Below are 16,017 nucleotides of genomic sequence, written 5' to 3' on the forward strand. Positions count from 1 at the left end.
AGAGAGAGAAAAAGAAAGAGGGATAGCGATCGAGCTAGCTAGCTTCTGTAGCTAGGGGTAGCTGGTGTGGGGTAAATACAGTTACAACTCATATTTCTTTTTTCTTTTGGAAAAAAAGTTGAAAAGATATGAGAGAGGAGTAAGCAGGGAAAAGTAGAGCAAGATACAACATATACAATTTGGTAGTCAAATACTCTGTGTCCTGACTGCAGGAGATGAGTAGCTAGCACCATCCCAGGCTGCACTGGAGCGGCTGCCGCATACACCAGCAGCTAAACTGAAAACAACGAAGGGGCTACAATGAAACATGGAGGAAGAGCAGACAGACTGCCTAACCCACGCAGAGCTGTGATCACTGCCACAGACACCATACTCTGAGCAGTAGTAGGAGGAGAAGCTGGCCACTATGACTGATAAGGTAGAAAAGAATGCAGTGGGGGATACTGAACCAGGAAAATGAAGGAAAAGGAGGGACTGTAAGTCCTTTCAATGTTCATTTGCTGGGCAATGGAAGCCATTAGACAAAAACAGACAAGGCAGAGGACTTCACTTAACCACACTGAGGCACCTAGACAGGCAACATTCCATTCATTCAGCATCAAGCCTATTGTGATAGGGTGAGATGCATGACCCTGTCAGGGGATGTTAGGGAACCTACCCCAGAGACGGAATGTGGGCCCCAGCCACAGTTCTTCGTGTTTTTGCCATGTTGCATTCACCAGGTACTACTGTTTGTCACCCAATGCCTGATTTGCCCCATTCTGGCCACGGTTTATGTCCTATCCCTCCAGGATTACCTGTCCCATAAGCCGTGCAGAGGAGAGGACTCAATGAGTACACAACCATCAGGTCTGCCGAAGAAGGATGATCATCTATACCAGTCCAGAAAAGCAATTTACTTTTGATCCCAGACTCACCACTTATCCACGTTGGCAGCAAACATCCAGAAGCTCACATGAAGCAGTCTGTGTTACCCGCTATACACATAAAGGGTGTGGTGTTACTAAGCAGTTTTAGCGTTTTCGCTGCTGTGTCTCAAAGGTAGATGAGACCAAGGTAACATGTGATCAAAGGAACCAGCAGGGAAGGGAGTACAAAGGAGACAAGTGAAAGGAAGGGTCTAAAAATCCCTAAACAATCACACATGATGGGGAATTTTCTGGTAAGGTCAGGTGGAGCAGCAGTGTACCATGAGACCAGGTGGATAAAAGATGATGGAGCAGGGCGATACAGAGATTTTTATGGAGCGTGTTTCAAGTGAGATTTTGGCTTTGAGAGAGTGTTGTACCTGATTGGAAGACTGTGGCTGTGTATAGCTGCATGGTTGCTGAAGTGTGTGAAGGACTGTAGATCTAGTGTAGCAGGATAAGTGCATGGTAGATAGGAGAGTGATAGTGAGAGTGATAGAATGTATGAAAGAATAGATTGGAGGGAGGGGAGTAGAGTGGAGATGAGAAGGGGGAAAGGAGATTAAACCTGAGAGAGGAAAGTGAAGTGGGAAAGGAAGAGCAGAGAGAGAGAACTCACAAGGAACTCCTAAATCCGTACTCCCTCTTTCAAAATAAATACTGCTTTGGGAGTCTACCAAAAGATGAGGAATATGTGGGAGTACACAATCCATTCAAAGAACAAGTTACTTACCCCTCGTAACTTTCCTTCTACTGGATATTCCTCCCACATATTCCTCATTGCCCCTCCCAACCTACCCTGCAGTAGAATTTCCGTTTTGTTACACTTTACGTTCTTTCAAGGCAGAATCCTGTCTTTTTTGTCCCGCCCACAAGGGCAGTCCAGCACCGAAATGCGTGGCAAACCTCCTTTGAACAAAAACTGACATGCAAATGGATATTCCTTCTTTGCGAAAGGTACAGTGAGCTGAAGGCGAAGGTTGCAGACTCTCAAAGTGGGAAAAATGCACAGAACTGGTTATCATGCCATGTTCTTTCAAGAGAGGGGGCCTGCTGCCTTTTTTTGTATTGTGCAAGGAACTTGGGGTTGGTCACCCTAAGTGACCTGGGGGAACTCAGATGTGGACCCCTTGCTCAATGTGCTCAGAGAGGCACAGCTCCACCTCACTGATGAGGCCTAACAAGGCTGAAACAAGTGTCTGGGGTTGCTGTTGGTACTCTTGTTCAAAGGAGGTTTGCCTGGCATTTCGGTGCTGGACTGCCCTTCTGCGAGGGACAAAGAGTGATATGCAAATAGATATTCCTCCTTTGTGAAAAGTACAGTGAGCTAAAAGCGATGGCTGCAGATTCTCAAAGTGGGGAAAAAAACACAGAACTGGTTATCATGCCATGTTTTGTCTAGAGAGGGGCGCCTGCCAACTTTTTTGTATTGTGCAAGGAACTTGGTGTTGGTCACCCTACGTTACCTGGGGGAACCCAGGCGTGGACCGCTTGCTTGCTGTGTTCAGAGAGGCACAGCTCCACCTCACTGATGAGGCCCAACAAGGCTGAAACAAGTGTCTGGGGTTGCTGTTGGTACTCTTGTTCAAAGGAGGTTTGCCTGGCATTTCGGTGCTGGACTGCCCTTCTGGGAGGGACAAAGAGTGATATGCAAATAGATATTCCTCCTTTGTGAAAGGTACAGTGAGCTAAAAGCGATGGTGTCAAGGATGGCACTCTAATAAGAGTGGCACAAGACACCCAGAAGAGTTTGGGTGCTGAAATAAAGTGGACAGACAAGTACACACCCTGCAGAACGGAAAGAGAACGAAGAGTAGGGAAGAGTAGCAAGGGAAAAGGTACAGAGTGAATACCCTCTTGGGGTGTATGCAGAATAGGAAAAGAGCATTCCACGAACCTTGGAAATACTCTAGCCTTCTGCACAGTTTGCTATAACAGAGTCCCACGGTGTTTGCTCATGACTTGGAACAGCAGCTATGGGTGTCTGTAATGTAGAAACAAGACAAAGGAAGGGGCAGAGGTTGACTGATGGGAACCAACAGACAAGCTCTGAACAAAAGGGTCAACAAACAGTACAAGAGATGTTACTACAGACAAATCCAGGAAAGGAGGAGATAGCAAACTAGCAGAAGGTATAGAAGGGAAAGTCGAGTAACAGGAAAGGATAGCAGAGGACAGTAAGGTACAAGGTAGAGAGCTCCGAGGAGCAGGGAAGTAGTGAGTAAGTCCACAGGAGTAGGACGGTAAGGTAGAAAGCCAGAGGAAAAGGGTTTAGGGCAGCCGGAGAGAGGTAGGCTGTAGAGCAGGGAGCCCAGAGGACAAGGGCTAAGGCAGCCGGAGTGAGGCAGGCTGTAGAGCAGGGAGCTCAGAGGACAAGGGCTAAGACAGCCGGAGAGGGGTAGGCTGTAAAGCAGGGAGCCCAGAGGACAAGGGCTAAGGCAGCCGGAGTGAGGCAGGCTGCCGAGCAGGAAGCCCAGAGGACAAGGGCTGAGGCTGGAAAGCAGCAGAGCGAGATCAGCTGCAATGTGGAGAGCCCGCAGGGCAAGGGCGGAGGCTGGAAGGGGCAGCAGAGCGTGATCCGCTGCAATGTGGAGAGCCCGGCAGGGCAAGGGCGGAGACTGGAAGACAGCAGAGCGTGATCCGCTGCAAGGTGGAGAGCCCGGCAGGGCAAGGGCGGAGACTGGAAGACAGCAGAGCGAGATCCGCTGCAATGTGGAGAGCCCGGCAGGGCAAGGGCGAAGACTGGAAGACAGCAGAGCGTGATCCGCTGCAAGGTGGAGAGCCCGGCAGGGCAAGGGCGTGAGGAAGGGAGCCTGGAAGGCTATGGCTGGAGGCAGCAGGGTGGAGCAAGCAACAAGGCAGGGAGCCCAAAAGGCTAGGGCTGTAGGCAGCAGGGTGTAGCAAGCTACAAGGCAGGGTCCAAGCAGGAGTGATGATTAACAGCAAACAAGGATCCGTAGTCAGAAGCGAAAGGTGGAGGAAGGACTCTCAGATGCAAGAGGCTGAGCCACTGCAGGCAGCAGCCTTTATACTGCCTAGCCCAGCACAGAGGCAGGCTAATTGGTTTCACCTGGCGAATCACACCTGCAGGCAATCGGCCACCTCCCTTTCTGTTCCTGGGCTGGTGGAAGCAGGACCAGACTCTAAGGCTTCTGGGGGGTGTAGTTCCATAGAAAACCAATAGGAACGGTCAGGAAACAATACTTGCGGCCAGGTGCATTATGGTATGCGTAGTTAGTTGACAATAATCATTAAGCAGCAAAGTCCAAATGGAGCATAAATGGATGTGCCCATGGCGCAGGCATGACAGTATGCCCCTCTCCAGGCCCCTCTCCAGGCTCCCTGAAGACCGACCTGTAGGAAGAGTGTCTGTTCCACAGTACAAGAGTCTTACTCCAAAAAGACACATCATGAGGCACCAGAAACGAGTTATAAGGTGAGAGTCTTGAATGACAGAGCCGGTACCAATGTTCTGAACCTTTGATGTAGAATTCAGAAAAGATGAAGTCTTTGGAACACAGACCCCAACTGTGTGTGCATGAAGAGAGGAACTGCGAAAAACTGCTGCAGGCTCCAAGATAGATTTTGCCTTGACGGGCAACAGTATGATGCTGGAAAGTGGAGCCATAGGTACAGCAGAGTTGGTATCTTTAGGAAGGTTTTCCAAGACATCCGAAGTAGTAATGACAACATTACGGTTAGCCATAGAGAGTTAAGAGGATACCGCAGCGGTGAGATCTTGGATGGCTGTAGGGGATATCGATGCTGTAACAACTAGGTGTGAGGGAGCCATGAGAGAGCCAGCGGGCTGGAAAGCACCTGAGACTGGTAGGGTAGAGTCTGGCAGTCTTAGTGCTATAGATATACCAGCAGGAACAACTGGGGTAGTAGTTTCAGGATTCACAATAGCTATAGCAACCTCAAGATCTGTAGCAGGGACTTCAGGAGTCTCAAATGTGTCCGGGGGTTTAGGAACCACAGCAGCAGGCAGATCATGAATAGCAGTTGGAAGTTCGAGTGCTATAGCAGCTACAGACAGATCAGACTGGCGATTCAGGGGGTATCGAAGAAACAGAAGATGTTAATTGCTCGAGAGTGATGTCTGATAGCACAGCCACACTTTGGCAAGCCCCGCTTGCCACTTCAGCATGCTCGGTGTGAACTGTGCCAGTCTCTTCAGCTGCCATTGTCATTGCAGAGGAGGTTGTAGGTGTGAGTACTGGACGATAGGCAAGGGTGAGGGCGGAATCATCCTTTGACTCAGAGGGATTTTCAATCAGTAGACCACCCTTGTCTTGTGGTGTAATGACTGTGTGCGTGATTTGACCCACCGGAGGAGTTAATTCTTTTCTGTCAGTACAACAACCTGAGTTTCTGCGGCTGGAAGGTGAAAGAGCTGTGTCAATCTCTAGAAGGGATACATATGCTATATTTAGGTCTTCCATCTGCTTGGTAAAAGTCTGTATACTTTTCTGTATGGCAACTCCAGGCCTTATCATGTTGATCTCTAAAGATAAGATGTCAGGTGTTGGACATATTGTCAGAAGGTCTGGTGACTTGTGTCCCTTCATAAGATTCTTATAATACAAAGAAACAAAGTCGTCATAGAGGTCTTCGGTCTTTCTTTTAAGGCGTAGGAGTTGTTCGTGTAGCAGGTAAGTATCATTAGTTTGATCTAAAGCTTCAGAAGCTGGTGTGGCAGAAAATTTGGTTGTAGCAATGGGAAGACTGACCTTAGGGTTATCGTGGTTAGTAGATACTGTGGAAGTATTAAGACAACCGATGGTTAGTATAGGTCTTTTGTACCCAGAACCAGATGCACAAACCTCACGGTAATGACTGCCTTGTCCTGTCAAATAAGAGTTTCCAGCATTCTGGGGAGCTTGCCAAGCTGAACTTGCGCATATTATACTGGCAACGGCGTATTCTGGTTTAGATTCTCTCACAATGAGTGATATGTCCTTAGCTGTTGCGGTGTTAGAAGGCTTATCAGAAGACGCAGGAGAGTTTTCCACTGATTGGTCTAACAAGATCTGTAAGAATTCATTATCTTGCTGTAGCTCTGCAACAGATAAGGACTGCGGATCATAGTCGCAAATGTCATAATAATTGTACATGGAAGAAGGGTCAGCTAGCCAGAGAGTATAGTATTGTGCTTGTAAATCTTTGTTTACTAAGGCGAGTCTGTCCTTTAGACTAGGTTTCTTGTCTGCTGTCTTTAGGGAAACCATAGGTTTAAGCAAAGGTTTCTTAACTCGAAAGGAAAGCATCTTAGGTCTGTGTGTGCCTTTCCGGCCAATGAAATAAGAAATTTTTGGCTCTTGCATTCTGTCAAGGATGGCACTCTAATAAGAGTGGCACAAGACACCCAGAAGAGTTTGGGTGCTGAAATAAAGTGGACAGACAAGTACACACACTGCAGAACGGAAAGAGAACGAAGAGTAGGGAAGAGTAGCAAGGGAAAAGGTACAGAGTGAATACCCTCTTGGGGTGTATGCAGAATAGGAAAAGAGTATTCCACAAACCTTGGAAATACTCTAGCCTTCTGCACAGTTTGCTATAACAGAGTCCCACGCTGTTTGCTCATGACTTGGAACAGCAGCTATGGGTGTCTGTAATGTAGAAACAAGACAAAGGAAGGGGCAGAGGTTGACTGATGGGAACCAACAGACAAGCTCTGAACAAAAGGGTCAACAAACAGTACAAGAGATGTTACTACAGACAAATCCAGGAAAGGAGGAGATAGCAAACTAGCAGAAGGTATAGAAGGGAAAGTCGAGTAACAGGAAAGGATAGCAGAGGACAGTAAGGTACAAGGTAGAGAGCTCCGAGGAGCAGGGAAGTAGTGAGTAAGTCCACAGGAGTAGGACGGTAAGGTAGAAAGCCAGAGGAAAAGGGTTTAGGGCAGCCGGAGAGAGGTAGGCTGTAGAGCAGGGAGCCCAGAGGACAAGGGCTAAGGCAGCCGGAGTGAGGCAGGCTGTAGAGCAGGGAGCCCAGAGGACAAGGGCTAAGACAGCCGGAGAGAGGTAGGCTGTAAAGCAGGGAGCCCAGAGGACAAGGGCTAAGGCAGCCGGAGTGAGGCAGGCTGCCGAGCAGGAAGCCCAGAGGACAAGGGCTGAGGCTGGAAAGCAGCAGAGCGAGATCAGCTGCAATGTGGAGAGCCCGCAGGGCAAGGGCGGAGGCTGGAAGGGTCAGCAGAGCGTGATCCGCTGCAATGTGGAGAGCCCGGCAGGGCAAGAGCGGAGACTGGAAGACAGCAGAGCGTGATCCGCTGCAAGGTGGAGAGCCCGGCAGGGCAAGGGCGGAGACTGGAAGACAGCAGAGCGAGATCCGCTGCAATGTGGAGAGCCCGGCAGGGCAAGGGCGGAGACTGGAAGACAGCAGAGCGTGATCCGCTGCAAGGTGGAGAGCCCGGCAGGGCAAGGGCGGAGACTGGAAGACAGCAGAGCGAGATCCGCTGCAATGTGGAGAGCCCGGCAGGGCAAGGGCGGAGACTGGAAGACAGCAGAGCGTGATCCGCTGCAAGGTGGAGAGCCCGGCAGGGCAAGGGCATGAGGAAGGGAGCCTGGAAGGCTATGGCTGGAGGCAGCAGGGTGGAGCAAGCAACAAGGCAGGGAGCCCAAAAGGCTAGGGCTGTAGGCAGCAGGGTGTAGCAAGCTACAAGGCAGGGTCCAAGCAGGAGTGATGATTAACAGCAAACAAGGATCCGTAGTCAGAAGCGAAAGGTGGAGGAAGGACTCTCAGATGCAAGAGGCTGAGCCACTGCAGGCAGCAGCCTTTATACTGCCTAGCCCAGCACAGAGGCAGGCTAATTGGTTTCACCTGGCGAATCACACCTGCAGGCAATCGGCCACCTCCCTTTCTGTTCCTGGGCTGGTGGAAGCAGGACCAGACTCTAAGGCTTCTGGGGGGTGTAGTTCCATAGAAAACCAATAGGAACGGCCAGGAAACAATGCTTGCGGCCAGGTGCATTATGGTATGCGTAGTTAGTTGACAATAATCACTAAGCAGCAAAGTCCAAATGGAGCATAAATGGATGTGCCCATGGCGCAGGCATGACAGATGGCTGCAGATTCTCAAAGTGGGAAAAAAACTCAGAACTGGTTATCATGCCATGTTTTTTCTAGAGAGGGGCGCCTGCCAACTTTTTTGTATTGTGCAAGGAACTTGCTGTTGGTCACCCTACGTTACCCCGGGGAACCCAGGCGTGGACCGCTTGCTCGCTGTGTTCAGAGAGGCACAGCTCCACCTCACTGATGAGGCCCAACAAGGTTGAAACATGTGTCTGGGGTTGCTGTTGGTACTCTTGTTCAAAGGAGGTTTGCCTGGTATTTTCGGTGCTGGACTGCCCTTCTGGGCGGGACAAAGACTGATATGCAAATGGATATTCCTCCTTTGTGAAAGGTACAGTGAGCTAAAAGCGATGGCTGCAGACTCTCAAAGTGGGAAGAAAACACAGAACAGGTTACTATGCCATGGTCTTACTAGGGAGGGGCGCCTGCTACCTTTTTAAATTTGTTTTCCAGATTTCTTTTAGTAAAATGCTACTTTTTTAAAGTAAAGGCTCGAACCAGACAAGCAGGTATTACTCGACGAACGCAGAATCCAAATCTTCCATGTATCCTCCATATGAACGCTCCATAAGTCACAAGTCTGTACCATTTGTGGAGTAAATACGAAAAAGGTTTTGTTGAATTAATGCAATATTTCCATTTATCGTATTCGGGCTATCATCTAAAATGCAAGGGATTAGTATGTTTGAAAAAAGTACCTTTGTGTGTAAAGTACCGACAGTATAATTATTATCAAGTAAGGGTGATCTAGAAATGGGTACGCCCTTTTGAACAATAAAATATAGGAACATAGGTAAATGTTTTTGTTTAGCTTTAAAGTAAAAGAAACTGTAATGCTAAGTCGTGAAATACAATGTTGAATAGTTTGGCTTGAAGTAAGAACTATACCTTTTTTCAAATATGTGAACTTTTTATCATCAGACACCCATCGCACTCACAATTTAGTAAGAGAACAACATGAATGGCTTCAGTTCAAGGTTGTCACAAATAAAATGTATAAACACAAAACGCACTCATTACTTGGAGAATGAGGGCAAACTGTTGCTCTAAGTTCGTCCATCAGGACCATGATTGTTCTCAAGACGAATCTTGTAGGCAGGTGGCCCTGAGGTAAGCTGGGTAACGCTGAGGTTCTTCTCCGGCTATGTAGGCTAAGCACCCAGATGTTTCTCTGCAACAGCAGTTCTCGACTAAAGTTGGCATGACTTCATATCGAAGGCAGCACACAAAGTGAAAGGGTCTTGCATGCGAATAGGATGAGGATCCTGTTATTGATCGTCAAGTTTTACAGTAGATTGCCCATCTTTTCGCCTTCTATCTCTCTCAAGCATTTCCTTGTCTGTATACATATAGTTAGGGCTGAATTGCTGCCATAGTTCTTGAGTATTGAAGCATTATAAAAGCAACTGGGGGAGAAAAAGTAAAATATTTGTAATTTGGCTAAAGTAACGCAATGAGGTTTAGTTTAAAATGCAATGTTACATACAATTATGAGAAGAGACAGACATTTTTCAAAAACCCATAATGCAAAGACAAAAGGAATAGGCCCAAACCTTGACATTTTGCAATGGCACATGTAAAAATGAAGTCATGTAAATATACATTTTTAAATGGTTTAGTAAAGATATTTGTAAATTATACAAAAAACGTTTAAATATAAAGCACTAATCATTTGAGATAGTGTAAGTACCTGTTCTCAGTATGTCGTACTTGGTAGATAACTGAATAGAGCAAAAAGCAGTCATGGGGGCTCTGAATGAAATAGACTGACAGGAATGAGGAAGAATCTCCAATGTTATCGGAACAGAAAGGGTTTGTTGATACTTATTGAGGAAAGAGGGTCTTGATATTTCCATGGAGACACATCAATAGATTGCGCACAGAGGACATCCAAATGAGGTGTGCACTGGCATTGTGACAAGAGGCATAAGCATCCAATGATATCAGCTTATGGGGCAGGTTATCTGATTTACTGCTTCGACAGCACTTGAACTTAGGGCAATGGATCAACAGATGTGATTAGCATAAAATGGCAGGTTTCTGACCCATGAGTTTTGCATGTGTAAATGTGAGAAAACCGAAGGTAAAATGCATTGGAAACATTTTTGGGATCAATCGATATATGCTCAAAAATACATACCTGATCCATTGGGGCAATAAAATTCCTGAGAGAACTTCCCCTTTGAGAACCTCTGTGAATTATACACTGTAGAGGCCAAATGCTCTAGAGTGCATAATCTCTAACTGGGGTATAGGAAAGGGAGCTCTGTGTTAATAGAGAAATGGTCTCAAAACCTCACTACTGGAATGGATGTAGTGAGATGGGAGAGGATTTGCCGGAACACAACTCTTGTGTCTCGAAATGGCACGGAACGTGCAAGACAGATGAAACTTCTAAATGGAACATACTGGAAACCTGCTAGGATTTTTTAATTGAATATGTGTGATTCGAGTATGTACTGGGGGTGTAGACATAACGAGGGAACATTATAACGCATGATATGGGATTGTGCCGTGGTGAGAACGTTCTGGGATAAGGTTTGCACATTGATTAATCGAGTGTTGAGATTGGACATAACATATGATCTTGAAACCCTGATACTAGGGGATGACACTATCATAGAGGAGTTATCTATTCGGAGAGGAAATGGCTGTTCAGAGCCGCGATGACTGCAAAAATATGGATTCTTAAAAGTTGGAAGTTTGTCAGGCATCCTTCTGCAAGAGACTGGGTTAACAAACTTTGCAGCTTGCCTCTTATTGAAAAAGTACTGTTTACTCAGAAGAAAGTTTTACCTTTATGAGAGAATTTGGAAAGATTCATTGAACTGCACCTGTAATCTGTGTGTTTTCATACCTTGTGTATATTGCAGAATGAACTCGTGCAGGGGTTTGATTACTATGTACTGTGATCTTCTGTGTCTTGTTTTATGTAAATATTTGTAAATACATGATTAAAAAAGGAAAGGAATCTCTGTGAATCTCCTACAGAAAAATTGCCTGCTCAAAAGATTTAAACAGATGTTAAAGAAAATCCTGTGAAATCTGGTGGATGAAGACGGGACAGACTGGGAAGACCTGATCCTTTGGGCCCACTTTACAGTCCCGAAGACGCCCCAGGCATCAGGGGGATTTTCCCAATTCAAACTGGTATACGGCCGAAATTTCAGAAACATATTAGCTATCATGAGAGGAAAATGAGAAGAATCCCACAACTGGCAGAACGACAACCCCATAGTAAGGAATATAAGAGAATATATGGAAAAACTGAAAGCACAGGTCTCACCTCGAAAAAGGCCTACAATCAAAATACAAAACTGAAAACCTATCAAGCAAGTAACAAACTGATGGTCCTTCTGCTCACCACGCAGAGCATGCTGTTGGCCAGATGTCATGGATCTTCTGTCATCACAGAGGTGGTGTCTAACTTAATCTATAAGTGTCACAAGTCTCTCCCTTTCTCACCTGTTTCTGTTCTGTACTTGCGACCTTCTGGGATTTCTTCTTCTTTACGGTCCGGGATTTGTATAGGCCTGAACGCCGGTCTTCGGCGTCCAGCGTGAGAGTAGCGGTTCAGTTTCCAGGAGCGTTCTACAAGTCCAGGGAAATTCCAGGAAGTAATTAAGGTACGCTCGGAGGCACGGAAGACTGTGAATCGAGCGCAGAAGGTTTTCCAGGAGATTGGGAAGAAAGGGAACAGGAGGGAATTCAAGGGCCTGGGAACAAGGAATCAAGCGAGAGCCCCGATCGAACTCCGGCTAAGCACGTCCGACTACAGGTAGCGGTAGCGTTGAGACACGCAGAGCCCCAGGGGCGTGTCCCTTTTGTAGAATGAGCAGCGTGGAACGCATAGACCGATCCGGAGTATTCTGTTCCGGGCGGACATGTTGGAAGGATAACTGCATGCAATCCCCTGCGAGTCAGGGACCAGGAGGTCCAGAAAGGACGTAGACGACGCTTCAAGACAGTATGCCTCCTCTGGAAACCAGCTCCTCCAGGTTTGCCCGGATGGATCAGATGAAATCGTCGAACCAATCTGGGAGCATTCATGTTTGACACAGGTTCCCATGTACGCTCACTGGAGGGGTACCCTTTCCACTCAACCAGATATTGTAGTTGACCCCGTCGATATCTTGAGTCACAAATCCTGGAAACCTCGTATTCCATTTGATCATTTACAATAACAGGGGTAGATCTAGGAGCTGTTCGGGATGACTGGATGTATGGTTTTAGCAGAGAAGTGTGAAAGACTTGATGGATTCTTTTCCAGGATTCAGGTAACCGGAGTCGAAAGTTCACTGGGTTGATGATTTCTTGCATGGAAAAGGGACTGTAGTATCTGGGAGCCAGTTTATTGGGGCTCAGGTGTCGAGGAAGGAGCTTCGAGGATAACCAAACCTTATCCCCTACAGAATAGGAAGGTCCAGGTCTTCTTTTAGAGTCAGCATAATGTTTGACATCTTCTCGGGCCCGTTCTAGGTATTCCTTAATCTCCCTATGTTCTGTGATTAGGTTTTCTATCCAGGAGTCTACCACAGGTACTGGAGTAGGATGTGGGAGTACGGAGAGTAGGACTGATGGATGGAATCCTTGGCTACAGAAGAAGGGACTGGTCTTGATAGCTGAATGATCTGAATTGTTATGGGCGAATTCAGCCATAGGTATTAGGAGCGACCAATTGTCTTGAACTTTGGTGGCGAATCATCGTAGATATTGTTCGAGAGTCTGGTTCACACGCTCCGTGGCTCCATTGGTTTGTGGCTGGTAGCCAGAGGATAGGGCACGTTGGATTCCCAGAATACGACATACTTGCTTCCAAAACTGAGATATGTATTGAGGTCCTCGGTCTGAAATGATCTTGGGAGGCAACCCATGAAGTCGGAATATGTGTTCCAGGAAAATTCCGGCAATGTCTGATGAGGAAGGTAGTTTGGATAAGGGTGTAAAATGAGCCATATGAATAAACAAATCAATAGTGACCATGATTGTTGTGTAGCCTCTAGAGGGTGGTAATTCCATGATAAAATCAGTGGCAATGATTTCCCAGGGTCTTGTTGGTAATGCTGGTTGGAGTAGGAGTCCGACTGGCTTCTTATTATCGTGTTTGTTCTGATTGCAAACTGCGCATGTTTGGACATGGATCCTAATATCATCCTTCATCTTGGGCCACCAAAACTGTCTTTGTACTAGATGGAGAGTGTTGGTTATCCCACGATGTCCCGAATGTAAGGTATCATGACATAGACTTGTGATCCTTTGTCTCAGTCCAGGAGTGGGGATGACTAGGCGATTATCTTTGAATAGATACCCGTCCTTAGCTGTGAGATTCCATCTGTTATTTCTCTTGTGCTCCTTCCAGAGGTCCGAAAGACGAGTTTGGTTTGGATATTCTCCAGGAGGGTGAGTGCTTGGGCAACAAAGATTGTGCGTGGAAACCTCTTTGGAAAGGTGCGATCCTCAGAGTTTTCATAGTCAGGACGTCTGGAAAGGGCATCGGCAATTATGTTTTGTGATCCAGGAACGTGAAGGATTTGGAACTGGTACTGGGCAAAGAAGAAGGCCCAACGGGCCTAACGACTGTTCCTACACTCCAAAGATTGTAGAACTTGAAGATTTCGATGGTCCGTACGGACCTGGACTGGATGCCTAGCTTCCAGGAGTAGGTGTCGCCATTCTGTGAAGGCTTGGCGGATGGCTAGCAGTTCCTTTTCCAAGACGGAATAATGAGTCTCACTGGGCGTTAGGCTTTGTGAAAGGTAAGCAATGGGGTGCTCCAAATTGTCCTCAAATTCCTGTTTTAGTACTGCTCCTATGGTGTAATTGGATGCATCCGTCTCCACTTGGAATGGTCGGTTAATATTGGGTTGAGCCAGGATGGGGGCTTGAGTAAACTCTGTCTTTAATTTTATTTTTTTTATTTTTATTTGTGTGTGATTCTATTACAAAGTAACAAAATCTTTACAAAATAGAGATGTTAAGTAAAAATCAGAGTATTAAACAAGCATTGCAATATGATTAACTCCTAAGTTTAAAATTTAAAATCTTCATACAATAGAAAGAAATATAGACACAGACATACACAGGTTTGAGATGTAACATTGATGATATATCACTTCACCTGAATTGATGAATTAGCCTATTTGACTTCTCAAGCAATGATGTTAGCATAGTTGCCTAATTCTTTTTCTATCGATTTACATAGACTTGTTAGGGCATATATGAGAGGTTTATGATTGCCCTGCATCATTCTGGCCCATAGGAATACTAAACAATCAGTGTAAGTAATGTTTACAAATTTCATCAGTAAAACAGTTCTCTGACGTTTAAAATGAGGACAATATAAAATCAAATGCTTTAGTGTTTCAGTAGTTTCAGTACACATGGGAAATCTGCAATGCTTATTTACAACATTCATCTTGTAACCAGCCCAATTTGAGATTCTTTCCTTGGTATGTAACAGATTGAATTTGAACCATAGAAAAGTCTTGCGGGTATAGTTACAAGGAAATAACACAATATGATCATATCTCGGTATACGTTTTCGTGTGAATAGGTGATATTCTTTATAAAGTTTGTATGTTCCTATTTGATTGATGGTTATGCACCAATCGAGTTCGAACAGCTTTTTCTTAGCATATGCAGGTCTAGTGTAAACGTCATCCACTGTGATATTGATTTCACTGAGGATGACGTGTACTCTTTTCAAATATTGGACCATCGAGATTGTTGGCATTAGCTCAATTGTTTGCTTCATATCAACATATAGGGAATTCGTCCTAGGGTAGCTTATTTTGGCAAAGTTTGTTAAGAGTCACCATTTCCAACGAGTGGATAGCGCTACTAGGCCCAGCTCATGCCTTAGAACTGCATTGGGTAGTGACATTGGAAGGGACATAGCACGTTTCAAAGATGTTCCTTGCAGTTGGTCAAGGATCATTCCCATTTCACCCAGACATATATCGAGCGAGTAAAGAATAACGCTTTCAACTTTCAACGTAAAAAACTCAATAAGAGGCGTTAGCGAGAACTTGCAATATTTCGCATATATTATTTTTAACTGCGATATAAGTGGTCTGATTTTATTGTTAAGAAGGTCAGTCCACAGTTTGATGGAATTCTTCTCTGATAGATAATACCCTAGGTAGATCATTTGTACAATAGAGGGAATGGTAGTTCGCATAATATGCCATTGGAATTTTCCAGTTCGCTTCTGAACACCACATTTCATTACTACTGTTTTAGCAGGATTGGGCGTTAAGTTGTGTGCTTTTGCAAATTGTTCAAATAACTGTAGTTTGAATTGAAGGCCTGCCGGAGTCGGATCAAATATTATGATATCATCAGCAAAGGCAAGCCATTTTAGATGAACAAGGCCAACTTTTACAGAAAACATATTTTTTGCATCCCATCCTTTGTCGAGATCTGCAAGGTATAGATTGAAAAAAGTAGCGGCTAAATTGCAACCTTGCTTTAGGCCTATTTCTGTGGTGATAGGTTTGGTTGTGCGCCCTTCCGAGGTAGGCTTGATTTTGTAAGACGTATTGGTGTGGGGGGCTGTGAACTCTGTCTTTAATCGTTGGAATGCCTTGTCTTGATCTGTAGACCAGAGAAATGGAGCATCTTTCTTCAAGAGAGCAATGATCGGTTGAACAATTTCAGAGAAGGATGGTATGAACTTTCGGTAACAATTGGCAAGTCCCAGGAAAGATTGAATCTGTTTTCCGGATGTGGGAGCTGGCCAAGATAGTATGGCTTTTACCTTTGAAGGATCCATTCCAATTCCTTCTGGACTAAGGACAAATCCTAGCTAATGAACAGAAGTGACGTGAAACAGGCATTTCTCGGGTTTAGCTAGGAGTTTGTGTTCACGTAACCGTTGTAAGACTGCCTTAACATGCTCTTCATGCCTTAGAAAGTCCTTGGAGTAGGTCAAGATGTCATCCAGGTAGACGATAACGAAGAGGAACAGCATGTCCGAGAACACCCTATCCATGAAACGTTGAAAAACTGCTGGGGCATTAGCAAGTCCAAAGGGC

At 45.7% G+C, this 16,017-nt stretch overlaps 1 protein-coding gene across 2 annotated transcripts in view; it reads left to right on the forward strand.

The window, feature by feature from the left end:
• SH2D4A (SH2 domain containing 4A) overlaps window positions 1–16,017 on the forward strand; it is a 575,867-nt gene that overhangs the window by 321,035 nt on the left and 238,815 nt on the right. The gene's annotated exons all lie outside the window — the stretch shown is intronic.

This window comes from Ambystoma mexicanum, chromosome 6p (assembly GCF_040938575.1).
Source record: "Ambystoma mexicanum isolate Mex_15411 chromosome 6p, UKY_AmexF1_1, whole genome shotgun sequence".
NCBI lineage: Eukaryota > Metazoa > Chordata > Amphibia > Caudata > Ambystomatidae > Ambystoma > Ambystoma mexicanum.